A 17,541-nucleotide genomic window follows, 5' to 3' on the forward strand; every position below is an offset into this window, starting at 1 on the left:
TATCAAGTCTATCCATTTTACTTTTCCTGTTTGTTTTTTTTTGTATGTCTGTGGACTTTGCTGTTCCCAGTGATAATCGGGTGTCCAGCAGTTGGGTGAAGCTTGCACCCGATACCAGGATCAGACAAGGACATATCTTTCCAACAGTTGTCGATAATGGGGCCAATGGAAAGGCTAATTGTTTAAAGTTCTGTGAGTGTTCATTAGGAAGCAGAGTTTGAGTAAATTATTCTGTGGACGCAGTGCTCTGCGGGAGAGCCCCATTCCTCAATGCGGGGAGTTTGATATGCCGTCTGCTCGGAGGGGCTTGGATTAGTCCATCTGTTTCTGGTTTTCAGAAACCTGAGGTGAAGAAAATAAATAACAGGAAAAACAAAAATGAAAAATGCCTCTGGTTCCTGAATTGCAGTAAGCCTGCATGCGCTCTTAAATCACCTCTCCATCCAGATGCACCAAACCCTGGCAGATATGCTGCGCAGGAAGAGAAAAGAAGCATCCAGATTTGGCTTTTGAGGATTTTTAAGTATTTAGAAATGTAGCCCATTCTTACATTAAGAAATGACATTTCCAATTATTTTGGCAAGGAAACAAAGGGAGCACCTAATTTATGAAACTATATTCTCCCTTTTAAAGGCTATTCACAAGTTTCCAACTGAGGCCTATTTGTGCCTCCTTTTTTCATAAGCAGGAAGACACAGCTAAGAAATCAGACATATTTGCCTAGAATATGTCTAGGCAATGACATATTTGCAGCCTCCAAATGTTTCGAGTTAACCGTGGAAGAGGGTTTATGCTTAGTGGCTTTAGCTCCAGAAGGCAAAATTAAGACCAATAGGTAGAAATTATGAGGGAGATTTCAGAGCATAGAGAACATTGTAGCCAATGATCTGTTAAGTGTTATGTGAAGTACCTTGAATGACAATGGAAATCCATACATGTCAGAGATTAAAGCAGAAACAGAGGATCAGAGAATCTGGGTTGCTACACACAGGATGCCTCAGTGTGGAAAGGTTAACCTCTGGGGCGCCTGGGTGGCTCAGTCGGTTGAGCGTCCGACTTCGGCTCAGGTTATGATCTCACGGTCTGTGAGTTCGAGCCCCGCGTCAGACTCTGTGCCGGCAGCTCAGAGCCTGGAGCCTGCTTCAGATTCTGTGTCTCCCTCTCTCTCTGACCCTCCCCCGTTCATTCTCTCTCTCTGTCTCAAAAACTAAGTAAATATTAAAAAAAAATAATAAAAAAAAGAAAGGTTAACTTCCATGGTTTTGGCTTTGTCTACTCGCTCTACAACTCACTGCAATGTGTTTTCTATTCTCAGACCTCTCTGAAACTAATATTGGCCTATCTATGGTTAAGGATTATCAGGGGAGTTTCATTCTGTTTTTATAGTTACTTTCCACCAAGAGCCAAGGTTAAGGCAGATTTTTTTTCTTCTTCTCCATTTACTGGTGGGAAGACTGTTTTTAAGCCCTCCCTTTCACTGAAGTTCTTAACCTTAATCACATCTGTAAAACTCCCTTTGTCCGTGTAAGGTGCCGTGTTCACAAATTCCTCAGATTAGAATATGGACAGTTGAGTGGTAGGTGGGAACAATACTCTGTCTACCACAGATTCTGGGTAGTACTGCAGTGGTTGGGTATGTTTTTCTAGAAGGACATGGAATTTCAATACATTTTACAGTCCATAAGCCAGTCACCATAAAATAGTTATAATTCTTAGCACATTATTACAGAAAGGGATTTTAGAGCACAGTGAGTTAATTTTCACTCTTTCTAAAATTCTCAGATTACATACATATGTACATATACTTAGAAAGACCCAGGTAGTGGACCCAGGTAGTGGCTTCAATAAAGGGAAATTGATCCAGTTGTTTCTGGATCAATTTCCCTTTATTGAAGCCACTACCTGGGTCTTTCTAAGTCTCCAGAATGAATAGCCTACTTATAACTGTCTTGTCTAGGCAAATTTATGTGTCTGAATTTATTTTCCTTGCTATCTAATTTGCATGCCCTCTAGTTCTTAACTTTTAAAGAACTTGTTTATTTTTTCTGTTATTTTAAAATTCTGATCTGCTCTGGAAGGAAACAATGTTTTGACCAAAATTTATCTTCTGATGATTTCTAAACTTGAGAAGAAATATAATGTTGTAAAAAGGATGATACCAGGCTGGGCATTATAGAGACAAGGGTTCAGTTCCTCTCCTGCCACTAACTAGTCAAGGGACCTTGGGTTGGACATTTCACCTTCCTGATGGATGAAAAGAAACAGTTTGACTAGACCACATCAAAGTCACTTGCACTCTAGAAAGGGGCTTGGAGAATTCCAGTTCCACTACTTTTTGCTCTGGAGAAATAATCCTTTATTTTAGAGAACTCCAATATAAGAGGATCTATCCTCAGAGCTGAAATCCTCTCTCTCTCTCTGTTCTATTGTGACAAATCTGTCATTGTCATCCTTCCAAGTTATACTGGAAAAAACTAAGGTCTTAAGTCTTTTATGATCAGTCTCTACTTCCCTCATTCATCTCCCCTGCCCCCACACCCCCCAACATACCCGGTGGTGCTGGGTCTCTGGCATTCTGGAGGACAATGGCAATGCTATCTGTGAGAAGCCAATCCGAAATGGCTTCTTGAGCAGCCAAAATCAACCAAGAAGGGCAGAACAGAAAAAAATGGAGTTCTCTGAAATTCTGGATATGAGGGATTTTGTGGAAGTCAGAGGTTTCACATTGCATGAGAATTAGATCAAGTTGAAATTTGAGGGGTTTTTTTTAATGTTTTTTTTACATTTATTTATTTTTTGAGAAACAGAGTGAGACAAAGCGTGAGTGGGGGAGGGGCAGAGAGAGAAGGAGACACAGAATCTGAAGCAGGCTCCAGGCTCCGAGATGTCAGCACACAGTCTGATGCGGGGCTCGGACCCCCAAACTGTGAGACCATGACCTGAGCCAAAGTCAGATGCTCAACCGACTGAGCCACCCAGGCGCCCCTGAAATTTGAGTTTTTAATCATAATAATATTCCTTAGAAATCCTGGGGGAATCTCAGGTCACTTTAATAATCGAAAGTGTACAAATGCAGGACATAGCTCAAACTTACTTGTATAAATTACACTGTAGTAGGCCTTAGGTTATTTTGAATTTATCTTTGCCTTATTTCACCTTCCACCAACTCTCTACCATGGACAGGTCAGATTCTTAGGAATAGGAAGCTTTAGGAACTCTACACTGAATAAGCCTTACTCACAGGATAAAAATCACAAAGTAAATTTAATTAGCCCTTTGATATCCATTTGAATTTAGTAAGGAGGGCAGCCCCCATGAAAATATGTGTCATGACATGACTTTTTTCTTGTTGCATCAAAAATACAAAGTCTGACACCCACATTCTCAAATCGCAAAGTCACTCAGTCCAAAAGCTCAGATTTTGGTTGTTTTGGAAGTGAGGCTGTTTACTCCCATAGAATAATCAATCATGCAACCCATCCAAAGATGACACCTCCCGCTCCTCCCCAACCTGGGGCCTATTTCAGGCAGAAAGTAGGTGGCCTGGAAAGGGAGGTAATTGTAGAGTCTCCTCTCTCATGCCCTAGCTGCTGTTTTCCACTACCACTGAAACAGAGGATAGGTGGAGAGCCAGGACCAGACTTGTAGATGTTTTTGACAGCAATCTGTCACCACTTACTGCAAAGACTCATATCAAGCTCCGTGAGGGGTAGAGGCTGAAGGCCTGCTGATCAAAGTGAAGCGGAAGGACCTTCCTAATATGAGAGATGGTGGAGGGGGATAAGTGGGCAACAATAAACCACCAGCTATCTTCTCCATGCCTCTCTTCTGCTGACCCTTTCTACACCTGCATATTGGTAGGGAATTTCAATCACTGAACTATTCTCTGCTACCTACCATCTTCCAGGTCTATAGGGTGGCCTGTCTCATAATCCACTTTGATATCTGATATGTTTGCCCACAAATCTCAAATGAAACATCTGTTTTAATAGTCTGTAGCAGAAAATCAAAACGTTCACAGAGCAATGGTACTTGCAGGCTTCAGTCTAAGGAACCACCAGGTTGCCCAAGTATAGACGTCCCAGGATCCTTTGAGGACTTTTCTTGACCAAAGAGAATGCTCACCTTTGCTCTGTCCCAGTCCCTCCCTCTTTGCTCCCTTATCTGCTTATGCATCTCAATTGAATTTTTCTTTTTTACAGTTTATTTATTTAGAGACAGAGAGTGAGAGAGAGAGCACAAGAAGGGAGGGGCAAAGAGAAGGAGACAGAGAATCCCAAGCAAGCTCCCTGCCATCAGCACAGAGCCCGATGCGGGGCTCCAACCCACAAACTGTGAGACCACGGCCTGAGCTGAGATCAAGAGTCAGACGCTCAACCAACTGCACCATTTGCCCCTAAATTGAATTTTAACTTAAGTGATTTTGCTTCTCCAGCCAAGTGTATCTTTTTAATTCAAGTAAAAGTTTGATTTGGGAACAACTGGACAAAAAGTCCCAAAGCACCCATTACAGGGCAGGGCAGAGGACCCCTGAGTGTTAGAGGCATAGGGCCTGACTATTCTGAACAACCTCGGGGATTTGCTCTGTTTTCTGGGAGCTTGCTAACGTGGAGACTTTTATAGTGGCAATAAAGAGCCTGAAACTACCTCATAAGCCTCTCTGTAAGACAGCAAGTCCCCTAGCACTTCTCCTAATTAACTTCTAACCTGCTGGCCATGGGGATTTTTTTTCTCCTTTAACTGCTAATGAAGTCTAGAATCTCAAAGTCTCCCTTGATTTTTACCAGAGACTTCTGGTCGTTAATTATGAGCCCTGCATTTTTCTTGCTCACTTGGACTTTATAAGGTGCACTACGGTGGGAACTTACCAATGTTTTGTTCCTATTTAGAGTCAACTCAATTTTCTTCCAGATTCTTTTGCTTGCCTCTGCAGGATCAATAGGCACGTAGAAAAACCACCACCAACAACAAGATATGAAAGCGGGTAAAGAGATTTGGGGATGTGGGGCAGACCAAGGGTGAAGTGTGACGACGTAATAATATGCCATTTCCCAGAGAAATGCTAGTGGTTCTCTTCCTCATTGAGTGAGGAATGTTGGTCTGAGCCCGGAGAAGAGAAAGTTCAATGAAGTGAGAGAATCAGAGTAACAATGCATTCAGATTAGCAGAGGATATATAACCCATTTGAATCAAACATTTATTCACATGTTCATTTATTTGACCAGCACTAATTAGCCACCTTTCATAGGCCAGGCACTTTTCTAGACACTGGGGATGAAAAAAAATGAGCAATTCCTTCTGGAAGATATCTTGTCAGTGGAGACCTTAAGCTCTCTTCCTGAATGACCGCATAATGCCTCAGAGGTCACGTGCCCAGTGCTTCATCCAGTTACACAGGCAAGGGACCCCATTATCTTTGAAAAGATGAAGGACAGTCCCTCACTACTGGACATCTCTCTGCTTTAAAAGCACATTGCTTCCATACTTCCCCACTGAAGGAGAAGGTATTACGATAAGGGGCATCATGATAAACAACAAGATACACCCATTTCTCAAGTCTATAAATTAGATCTTATTTGAAAAACCAACTCCTGCAACAAATATAAATTCAAATGGCCATTGAAGAGCTTAGCATAATTTGGAGATTCTTTCATCCTAGTTATGATTCAGAATTGCCCAAGAAACCAGAGAAGTCACATGCCAACCAGGCTGGAGTGTTCTTCTTTTCAAATGACTTGTGCATTTACCTTAATCGACTGAGACATTAAAACAGAGCTGCGCTCAGAAAAGAACTCTAAAAACAGCTCGTCATGTCTTCGATCTCTTTGACATCTTCCTGGTCGCCACATTTTACTTCTAATGTCCTTTGAGCTATCCAAAAGAAACTTGGGTAAGTACTTACCCTTACCCCACAGCATTTCCAGTTAGAATGATTGACCAACTTCCTTTTTTTTTTGCCAATTTGATTTTGATTGCTGTGGTTATTTTATATTTTTAGAATTTGGCTTTGTTCTGGGAATCAGAGAGCTTCACAGTCTTAGATTGCTTATCCAAGATCAACCCCTCCATCTCTTCCTTTAATGAGGCCAGATGTTTTTTACTTTAATTCTGTTGGTATCTTTGAGTGAGATAAGCAAGCAGGCCAGGGACATGACATTTCCCATTATGTATAAGACAAGAAAATGATTCATCAAAGTGTAGTTTTTTTGTAGGGAGAAAAGAACTTGCTATCCAACCAGATCACCACGAGGTATTTTTAGTTGTAGTACATAAATTTAAGAATTCAGCTCGGTCATTTTCACCTCCCTATGAATGGTATGGGGGTGTACTGGTGGCTTTTTAAATTCAAAGCATAATTTCCAGAAACTTCAAAGTGTGACTCTCATATAAATATAACATGGACCAATTTCAAGGAGTTTATTTAACTCATTAATAAACAAGGAAACCAGTAATAAGGTAAAGGCTGATTCAAAAAGCATTTCAAGGGGCACCTGTGCGGCTCAGTCCCTTAAGCTTCTGACTCTTGATTTTAGCTCAGGTCATGATCTCAAGGCTCGGCTGGGCTCGTGAGGTCCAGCCCCACATGAGGTTGAGACCCTCATGAGTTCGAGCCCAGCTCAAGCCCTCTTCAGGCTCTGTACTGACAGTAAGTGGGGAGCCTGGTTGGGATTCTCTCTCTCTCTCTCTCTCTCTCTCTCTCTCTGCCCCTTCCCCACTCACACATGCCTGCTGTCTTCCTCTGTCTTTCTCAAAATAAATACACTAAAAAAGAAAACATTTTGAGGCTTTGAATTTTTACAGGCATTCTGAAAGATGATAGAAAGAGAACCTTCTCCAGTAAAAGGTATGTTAAATGCAAACCTGACTGGTATCCCACAGGCAACTATTCATAAGGGTTATTTTTTCTACCTAACAGAAACCATTTGCATTTCTTTTGGACCAAAATCTGTAGTTTACACATATTTTACCGAGTCTTTATTCAGTAATTAACAGTGAGTCAAGCCAAGTACATTTCCCTAGAATAAATAATCCTTGGGTGGACCTGTTAAACAATGCCTCGGAATAACACTGAAAGAACGTGCTGCACACCTTGTTACCCGCTCCCCAGGCTTTAAACAATTTTCTTATAATCAAGTGGCAGTAACAATTTCAAAGCAGCCTGGCCTGAGGCAGCTGTGAGGACAGCATCCAGGTGATGGCAACAAGTCCGTGCTTCCACCTTCCCAGTGCCATTTCTGTGCACGTGTATGCAACATGACAAATTTTTGATCTCCTTTAAAAAAATGAATTTGCTTCTCAGAAAGCTTAAACTATGCTGGTCCTTAGAGCTAGCCTTATGAATTTTCTTTTTCTACTATCTTCTTTCCCTTAGCCATCTGTGTTATGTTTTCTGAAGAAATGGCCACATTGTGGTCTCTTCTGGGACCATTCACAGAATGCTCTCCATTGTCCTTCACAGGGGACTTTTGCACACGTGCTTAGAAATCTAGAACATACAGAACGACCTCTCCCAGATATATATCAGGGGGTGGCTTTCCTTCAAGCCCTTTGCAGCTTGTTTGTTTTTAAATATGAATTTAGATCTAGGTTCCTTTTTATTGAAGTCAGTTACATTCCCTGACAGGGTTTCTGGATCATAAAAGAGTAAATAAACCTAACTTGCAATACCTTCTATCATCTCGAGGGAAGGGAATATTAAAATTAATTCTTCCACTTGCATTTTGTGTCCTTGCTTTCATCTTGAAAGTTTTCCCGAGAGTCATAGAGGTCCTTAAAGTCTCTCCTCCCATGCTGAGGACCACAGTGGTATCAGGTAGACTAAACACAGGTGTTACTCACTTTGGGAAACATTTTGAAGAGAGCTCACAGGCATAGAGTTTTATTTTCTACTACACAGTATTCAGAATAAAGGGCCAAACCTTTTGGAATGGAATCAGACTTGATCCTTACTACTGCCAGTCCGTGGGCACATTATGACATCTTACAGTGGCATTGTAATTTTCTCCAATTTAGTAACGAAGGCTAATTATCCAAATAATTCAGCCTGACTATCTGCTCTTGACCACTGCAAATCCCCCTGCTGTTCCTCAAAGCTCTGTTGGTTCCCCATTTCTTCTCTTGTTTTAAACCCCTCACTGTTCTGAGTGCCTTTTATTTAAAGAGAAATTGGATACCTACTGTGTAAATTTCTGCAGGGAGCCCTTTAATGCAGACTGTTGCAATTTCCTCCAGGAATATGCTAATAATTACAATGGGGAGGGACCTGGACTTTGTTATATACGGAGGAGGAATTGTGTGAGAAAAAGAGGGAAAAAAAATCTCAACTTTTTACACCACTGAAAAGAAAACAAAAAATAACAAAAATATAAAAGAGAAAGGAAAACAAACTTATTTGTTAAAGTGCAGGCTGGAAGGAGGCAGATGCTTAGAAGTAGCAACTGTGGCCACTGGTCTTTTGTGCAGGCTCTCAGGAAAAGCCATCCATGAAGAGAGAAGGGTGAACTTTGGTCCCATGGGGAAGCAGGCTGACTTCTGGCCTCTGTAGTCATGGCAACAGCACATCCTCCCCCCCCCCCCCCCCCCCCCGCCTTGTACTGCTGGGGTGTAGCAATGGGACCTACTCCAGTCCTCTGTCCCCTCTGCTGGACGTACAGGTACCTGAATGGCAATTTCACAATCCTGAATTGCTGGTTGCAATTGGTTTAAGGGAGCTTTAGCTTTTTGTTTCTTCTTTTTGTTTAAAAGACAAGTTTTTGAGCTAACTTGGATAGTTGTGCTTCAGCAGAGAGTTTCTGGAAAATAAAAATGGTTTTCTTAGAACCCAACTTGTACTGAAGCGATGTTCATGCACACAGAGTTTGATCAACGGCGCAGACCTATCCTAAGGGCATTTGCGAAGTGGATTATTTAAGGTGACCTGGGCTCTTCTACTTTTATTACCAAGCAGCTTTCAGTGGTCACAGACTGACTTGGTCTGACCCTTTATCACAAAGTTCTGAACACGAAGAACTCCTAGGCTTGTTTCAACCAAGGTGGAGGAAATAAAGAGATGCTGTTTTAGAATTCCTATAGGAGCAATGCGGGGGGAAAAAGAATTATTTCCACATACTGATATAAAAAGGGAAGCATTGCAAATGAGAAGGAATTTGCCCATGATGGAACCAAAGTCAAGTCCCGGCAGGACCCATGATCCTTAAGTTCTTTGCTTATGTTTATAGGTAAGACTTCTGAAACTCTGGATTTGGTGGTTGCTTTAAGGGTTCTTTTTTGAGAAAAGGTGTTAAGAAAGTCAGCAAACTAGAAAAGATCACAAATTCACTTTAATTAAAATAATAATAAAACCAAATCCCAGTAGTACATTGGGGAGTTTCACAGAAGGGGACGTTCCCAAAAGCAACCAAATAATGATAATGTTAATAGTAACCTAACTAACATTTATCGAACCATGTATGTCAGTAGTAAGCATTTTATATGCATTATGCCTTTTATTTAATTCTACTTGACTGATGAGGAAACACAGAGATTAAGGATCTTCCTCCAAAGTCACATAATTTGTAATTGGTAGAGTTACAATTTCAACCCAGGCCCTGGGACACCTGCATCTGAGTTCAGCATCACTCCACTGCCCTCTACTGTGTTTCTACACTATCATTTAAAATCTACGTAGGGGCACCTGGGTGGCACAGTTGGTTAAGCATCAGACTTCAGCTCAAGTCATGACCTCGCGGTTCATGAGTTCAAGTTTCGTGTTGGGCTCCATGCTGACAGCTCAGAGCCTGGAGCTTGCTTCAGATTCTGTGTCTCCCTCTCTCTCTTCCCCTCCCCTGCTCATGCCCTGTCACTCTCTCAAAAATAAACATTAAAAAAAATCTTTTTAATTAAAAAATTTAAAAAATCTATGTACAAGATAGAATATACGAGATCTATACCAGACAGAATAATGAAATGCTTATAAGTTATTTAAAAATCTACTAACTGTATCACCAGGTAGGCAGAAGAACCACTAACCTCACCAACAATCCTAGGCTGAGCTCCCACTGTGTGTCAGGCACTCTGTTAGGCAATGAGCATATACCGTCTCCATTCCTCAGCACAAACCTGTCGCTGAAAGAAATACTATCCCCATCTTATATATGAGAAAATGAGGCCCAGAGATTTTGTAATTATTTGGCCAGGGTTGTATTTCGGCCCCAGACCCAGTTGGGGAAAGAGCCCAAGTGTGCACGATTGCAGAACATTAGTTTTTTCAATGTTGTCCTGCGTTATTTTTCAAGTTTTGCTTCGGGTATAGCTTTAGTGTTACCCAAAGTGACTAGGGACCAAATCTCATTTTCTAGTCCTTGACCTTACTGGCCTACTGAAGTTGTTAATGAGATAGAAGTATTAGAAGTATTGTCTCCAGGGGGCTCCTGGGTGGCTCAGTCAGTTGAGCATCCAACTCTTGATCAGCTCAGGTCATGATCTCATGGTCATGGGATGGAGCCCCACTTTGGCCTCCACACTGAGTATAGAGCCTGCTTAAGATTCTGTCTGTCCCCCTCCTCCTTTGTTCTTGCACTCTCTCTCTCTGTCTCTCAAAAAGAAGAAGAAGAAGAAGTATTTTCTCCAGAAAACATGAAGCAAAAGACACAAATTACATGAGGGGAAGATGGCAGTCTATCTTTCTAACCTAGGTTATCATTAGTAGTTGATTAACTTGATTTTAATTCTTTAATACTTGAATGCATGAAAAATGAATGAATGAACAGGTAAGCAAATGAGACAACATAACATATACTTAATGTCTAGCAGGCAGTAGGAACTGTGAAAGGTGATTTCGTATTTTGATTTCATGTTCTTTCCACCACAGTTCTGCATTTAAGTGACTATTTTTATTATCACTGAAGTTAAGGATGAGTGATTGGGGGTTGGATAGGTTAAATGAATTGCTCTGAGTTTCAGCTAGTCAATGGGACAGTTGGAAATAGGCCTAAGGACCTTTGACCACACTGTTCGAACTATTCCATCCCCGTTTAAATTTCTCTTTAAAAATTTTTCAAGAAGTGTTTAGATACAAAAGAGTCATTTAGAAATATCTGTAAGGAGGGCAGAACAATCATATAAATAGCACCCAACCTCCCATATCCCTGATTCATAAATAAAATATTACCTTAAATTTTAAATTTCCTTGAAATTTCTGTTTCTATATTCCATCCCCTTTCTCTATCAGAGGGTTTCTTGATAGTTTCATATTTGTTTATATTCCTAAATAACACATTATTTAGATGTGTGTGCTTTTGAACTTTAAATCAGTTGAATCAAGCTATATATGCTTTTGTCTTCCTTAGTCCCTTTGTTGACATTGTTCCTGGGATTCATCCGCGGCATTGAATAAAGCTGTATCTAATTTCTTTTTGCTGTTGTAGAATAGTCCATTATAAAACCCTGTCATAATTTGTTTCTCCATTCTACTTTTGATGAATATTTCTGTGTGTGTGTGTGTGTGTGTGTGTGTGTGTGCAGGCGTGCACACGTCTGTTTCTGTTATTTCAAAGAGTGGTGACAAGAACGTGTAAAACACATCTTAAGAGTGAATCCGAGTCATAAAGTTTACACATTATTAGTTCATTAGCTAATATCATATTGTTTTCCCAAGATAATGGATCAGTTTCTAACATTGTACAATTATTCAGCTTCCCCTACATATCCTCCCCAATATTTGATATTTTTACACTTTAGATTTTTACTAATATGATTAGTTTGAAATGCTATCTCACTTTGTAGTTTTAATTTTAATTTCCTTATTATTAATAAGGGTGAGCATCTTTTTTTTAACGTTTTTTTTTATTTATTTTTGATACAGAGACAGACCATGAATGGGGGAGGGTGAGAGAGAGGGAGACACAGAATCTGAAACAGGCTCCAGGCTCTGAGCTGTCAGCACAGAGACCAACGCGGGGCTCGAACTCACGGACGGTGAGATCATGACCTGAGCCAAAGTCGGCTGCCCAACCGACTGAGCCACCCAGGTGCCTCGAGCATCTTTTTATGTAGTGTTGTTGGCCTTTCCTCTTCTGTGAAGTACCTATTCATTTTTTGTTAATTTTTGCCCACTTTTTCTACTGGGTAACTTGCTTTTTTCTTATCAACGTGTAGACCTTTTTATACATTCTGGATATTAAATAGTGTAATTTAATCCATTGCAAATAACTTCTTCTGGCTTACATAGTGATTTCACTTATTTATGTGGACTTGTGATGAACATAAGTTCTGAATTTTAATGTATGTGTATTTGTCAGTCTTCGCCTTTATGCTTGGTTCACAAAGGCCATCTGCATTAATCCAAAGTAATGAAAAGATTCTTCTCAAAGTTTCACAGTTTTTGCTTTTTATATTTTCATATTTAATCCAGCAAAAGTTGATTTTTGCTTATGGTGTTATGCAGGAGTCCAATTAATTCATATTTTTCTGTGTAGATAACCAGCTGTTTCAGACCTATTTATTTTCAATCCTCATGGCTCTGCAATGTAAAGTCTGTATAAATGTAGTTTCCAGCTATGTGCGGATGGGTTTATGGGTTCTCCAGTCTGTTTTTCCAGTCCATTCATTTCTGTGATAGTTCTCTACTGTCTTAATTTTTTACAAGTTTATAGTAATAGTTGATATCTGGTAAGGCGAATCCAATTACATTTCTCTTCTTGGGCAATATCTTACTATTCTTCTACCTTTGATCTTCCCCATAGCTTTTAAAATAGGCTTGTCAGATCCCCCCGGATCTGTTGGTATTTTTGACTAAAATTGAACCACATTGCTAGAGCAATTTGGTGAGAATTTACATCCTTAGCATGGCTTTTTCTTTTTAAATTGCAGGCCCTGCCTGCAGTATGTTTTTCTATTCATTTAAGTCTTTGAAAAATTTTCTTCAATATAATTTTCTCCATATAAATTTTAAACATGTATTGCTTGATTATGTCCTTGGTACTTTATTTTCTTTTTATTTGAAGCCAATATAAAACCTATCTTTTAATAATTACTTTTTATAAATTTTTTGAAACTGTGTCAAATTGCAATGGATTTTTACAATATTTTTTAAATAAGCTTTATGTTTTAGAACAGTTTGAGATTTACAGAAAAAATTGGGAAAATAATACAGAAGGTTCCTGTAAATCTTGCACCCAGTTTCCTCTATTATTACTTACTTATATTAGTATAATGCATTTGTTGTAATTAAGGAACCAATATTGATACATGATTATGTACATCTTTTATTCTAACTTCCTTAGTTTTTACCTCATATCCTTGGTCTGTTCCAGGATCTCACCAGGATACCACCTTGCATTTAGTTACCATGTCTCTGGCTCCAATTGGCCCTGACAGTTTCTAAGTTTCCTTAATTTGATGACCTCGACAATTTTGAAGAGTACTGGTTACATGCTCTGTAGAACACTCTATTGGGATTTGTCTGATATTTTTCTCATGATTATGAGTTTTGGGGAAGAAAACCATAGAAGTGAAGTGCCATTGTTATTCCATTTTATCAAGAGTACGTAGCATGGAAGTTGACCTTTATTGCTGGCTGAGGTACTGTTTGTCAGATTTCACCACCGTAAAGGTACTCTCTTGTACCTCCTTACTATAATGTACTCTGTAAAAGAAAGTCACTACGCCCAGCCCAAGCCTAAGGAGTGGAGACTCATGCTCCACCTTCCTGAATATCTGCATAAATTATTTGGAATTCTTCTGCACCGGAGCCTGTCTCTTCTCCCTCATTTATTTATTTATTAAATAATCAGCATGAAGTCATGGATATTTAATCGATGCTCTGTTATAGCCTGATACTCCTTTATTCATACTGTTGCTAAGATTGTTCTATCTCTGGCCATTTGTAGCTTTTTCAGTTGGCCTCTGTGTCCCTTTGACATATACCGTCATTGTGGATTCTTTGATTCCTCCTAAGCACTGCCTTTACAATGGATCTTTAAAAATATACAGCAACTTTACCTCCAGCCACCTAGCTAAAATCTGTTAACAATTGAAATAATTTGCTTTTTGCTACAACCATATTATCTGCAAATAATGACGGGTTTTGTTCCTTTCAAATTATTACAATTCTTACACCTTTTACTATTTCTTTTGCCTTACTGCACTTAACCAGGACCTTTAATATGGTGCTGAGCTGAAACTGTAAGAGTGGACACACTTGACTCGTTTTGGATAGTTCAACATGTCACCATTGAGTAGGATGTTTGCTGTGATTTTTTTAAAAAAAACATCCTGTATCAAGTTAAAGAAGTTTTCTCCCAGCCCTAGCTTACTGCTTTAGTTTGTTTGCTCCAGAAACAGATTCTGAAATAATTCTTTGAATGCGACAGCTTATTTGGAGATCTCTGGAAACCCCATAAAGGGGGTGCTTATTGAATTAGAATAAAGAAGGAAAGCAATAAAAGGTGCTTTAGAAAGCCAGCTACTACTGACTTTGTTGTTGCAGAACCCATTCCTTAGAGTAACTCAAACTGAGAGGGCACCTGGGTGGCACCTGATTTCGGCTCAGGTCATGATCCCAGGGTTGTGGGATTGAGTCTCGCATGGGGCTCTGCACTAGGCATGAAGCCTACTTAAGATTCTCTCTCTCAAATAAAAAACAAAAACAAAACCAGAGTAACTCAAACTGAGAGAGAGGGAGCTGGAAGTTCTTTGTTGGCTGCCAGGGAAGGAGTAGGGAGGAGGGGTTGATTCTCGGGCACTCTGGTGGGCCGAATAGGCCACAAAGCAAGAACAATCCCTTAGACAGATGCTGCCAAGTACAAGTCCGCCCTGAGCATGCTGAAGCGAGCGCAAGGGTACATGGGCACCAACAGCATCTGGTGACTTGCAAGGATGCTTGTATTGATTATCCTGCTACAAACAGATGTTGGCTTTGTCCAATACACTGTATCTATTGATGGGCATTTGGTTTTTCTGCTCTAATCTGATAGTATTACTACCACTAATATATTTGTTACATATTATAGTATTAATAATTGGCTTTCAAATGTTAAATGATCTTGCATTCTTGGGATAAATCCAACCTGCCAATGTTTTCTTTAGGATGTTTGCATTTCTGTTCATGGAATGAAATTTGCCTATTAATTTTTCCTTTTTCCTATTGCCTTTATCAGGTTTTGGTTTCAAGATTATGGCAAATCTCATATTGTGAGTTGGGACTTGATTTACTGTTCTTAGTTCATGCTCTTTCTACCACACTGGTGTTTTTCTTATAGCCTAAGTCTAAGACAGTAGCCAGTAAAATTATGAGTTAACATGGTGTGGCAATATTGGCAACAGAAAACTCTAGGCAAAACTGGTGTCAACATAAGTGTGTCAGCCCCAACCGCAGAGATAACTAGAAATAAGAGGACAGACACACATGTTAATTTAAAAAAAAAAAAAGTAAGTGTTGAATCTTAGCTTTTTTCTTCTTTATCAGTTTGGTTTTACTTTAGAGTGCCCTCCCCAAAACATATCTAATATTATACTAAGCATTATATTCTAATTGTTGGGAGATAGCTATATTTCTCTACTTCCTCTGCTCCCACACCAATATCCTCACTCACCCTCCCTAATTACTACAGTATTTGTAAAGTTGTCTGGTGTTAGTTGTGTTAGGCCACTGGACCTCTGTCGGAAACTCTTAGAAGACATCAGGTCACCCTCAGGATAAGCACCACATTCTCTGCTCGGGGTCTCTTCAACCAGCAATTCCAGTACGAATGTTACATATGGTTTCAATTCTATAAAAATGATGCATATGTTACGAGGACAATACATATGGCACCCATATTCTATGTGTGACTTTGTAGTTGTAATTATCCTACTCAATTTAACTTTTTTAAGTTAAAAACTGTAAATGGGCTCTGTTTTAGATCTCATTTTTACCTACATGCTGAACTAAAAGACGACCTTGACAAAAATGAATGCTTTTTGAAATCAAATATAGAGACCTTTTTTTTTTTTTTGCCACCTATATCTCTTTCTTAAGCATGCTGTGGACCTAAGTCTATCAGATGCACCCTTGGCCCCTGACCCAGACATTCAGCTCAACCATTGACACTTCTGTCCTTACTGAGGAGTCCTGCAGGGCCCAGGTGCCCTTGTGATTTTGGCTTCAGTAGTGATTCTTCTAATTTTCTTAGACCCCTTTCCTCTCATCCAATTTTACCAAGTCATGGGGCTAACTCCATCTATGCCCCACGTACAAGCTAGCCCAGACACGTTTGTGAAAAGTCTGAATTACTCTCCTTTTTATTTGTTCTGTTCCTCCATCCTCTTCCAGTCTCTTCCCTTTCCTGATGACCCTTTCCCGGTGCCTTTGGATTGAGACATGCCCCCCATTCACCCCCCACCATTAAATTACACAGCCTGAAGACATTTTTTTACAAATGAATACAGTTGACCCTTGAACAACACAGGTTTGAAATGCATATGTCCACATATATACAGATTTTTTTTCAATAAATACAGTACAGGACTAAAAATGTATTTTTCTTCCTTATGATTTTCTTAATAATATATTCTTTTCAGGATACCTGAGTGGGTCAGTGGGTTAAGCATCTGACTTCAGCTCAGGTCATGATCTCACAGTTTGTGGGTTCGAGCCCCATGGTGGGCTCTGTGCTAACAGCTTGGAGTCTGAAGCCTACTTCAGATTCTGTGCCCCTCTCTCTCTCTCTCTGCCCCTCCCCCACGTGTGTGTGTTCTCTCTCTGTCTTTCAAAAAATTAAAAAAAATTTTTTTGAATAATATTCTTTTCTCTGGCTTACTTTATTGTAGCAATACAGCATGTAATATATATATAATATACAAAATACATATTAATCAACTGTTTATGTTATCAGAAAGGCATCCCAGTCAACAGTAGGCTATTAGTAGTTAAGTTTTTTTTTTTTGGGGGGGGTCAAAGCTCTATGTGGACTTTCAGCTGTTGGTACCCCTAAACATTGTTCAGGAGGTCAACCATAGTTTACTCCTATATCCCCTCCTCCCTGCATTTGAAATTCACAGAAGAGCAAAGTTGTAAAGCTGAAGCTATGCAGATATACATGTACTCTGTCTTGTGACTTACCATTCTTGAAGTATATCTCTTGTGCTTCCCTTGAAAGGGCGGGCCTAGGCCGGCGGACTCCATCTTGTTTTGTGTCCTTCACCTTGACCACACCTCCTCCTCTTGAGTAACCACCCCCCCCTCACCTGCCTAACAGGATTCGGACCCTTCCCTAGGCAATCGGCTGAGGCCATAGCCATTACCTCACCAACTGCCCCTAGGCCCCAATGAAACCTTTGTCCTTTTGAAACTCGCTCTCTCTCCCCTGTATCTCACCACTGCGTCGGTGCAGGTAGGGGATTGAGCTCGAGCTAGCTCGAATAAAGGCTCTTTTGCTTTTGCATCAGACTCAGCTCCCTAGTGGTCTTTGGGGATCACGAATTCTGGACATAACACCCTAAGGTTGTATCCTAAATTATTACCTTTCTGGCTCTTCACCCTACACCTGTGCGTAGGACCCATGTGCAGTGTCCTTACAACCT

This window comes from Felis catus, chromosome B1 (assembly GCF_018350175.1).
Source record: "Felis catus isolate Fca126 chromosome B1, F.catus_Fca126_mat1.0, whole genome shotgun sequence".
Taxonomy (NCBI): Eukaryota; Metazoa; Chordata; class Mammalia; order Carnivora; family Felidae; genus Felis; species Felis catus.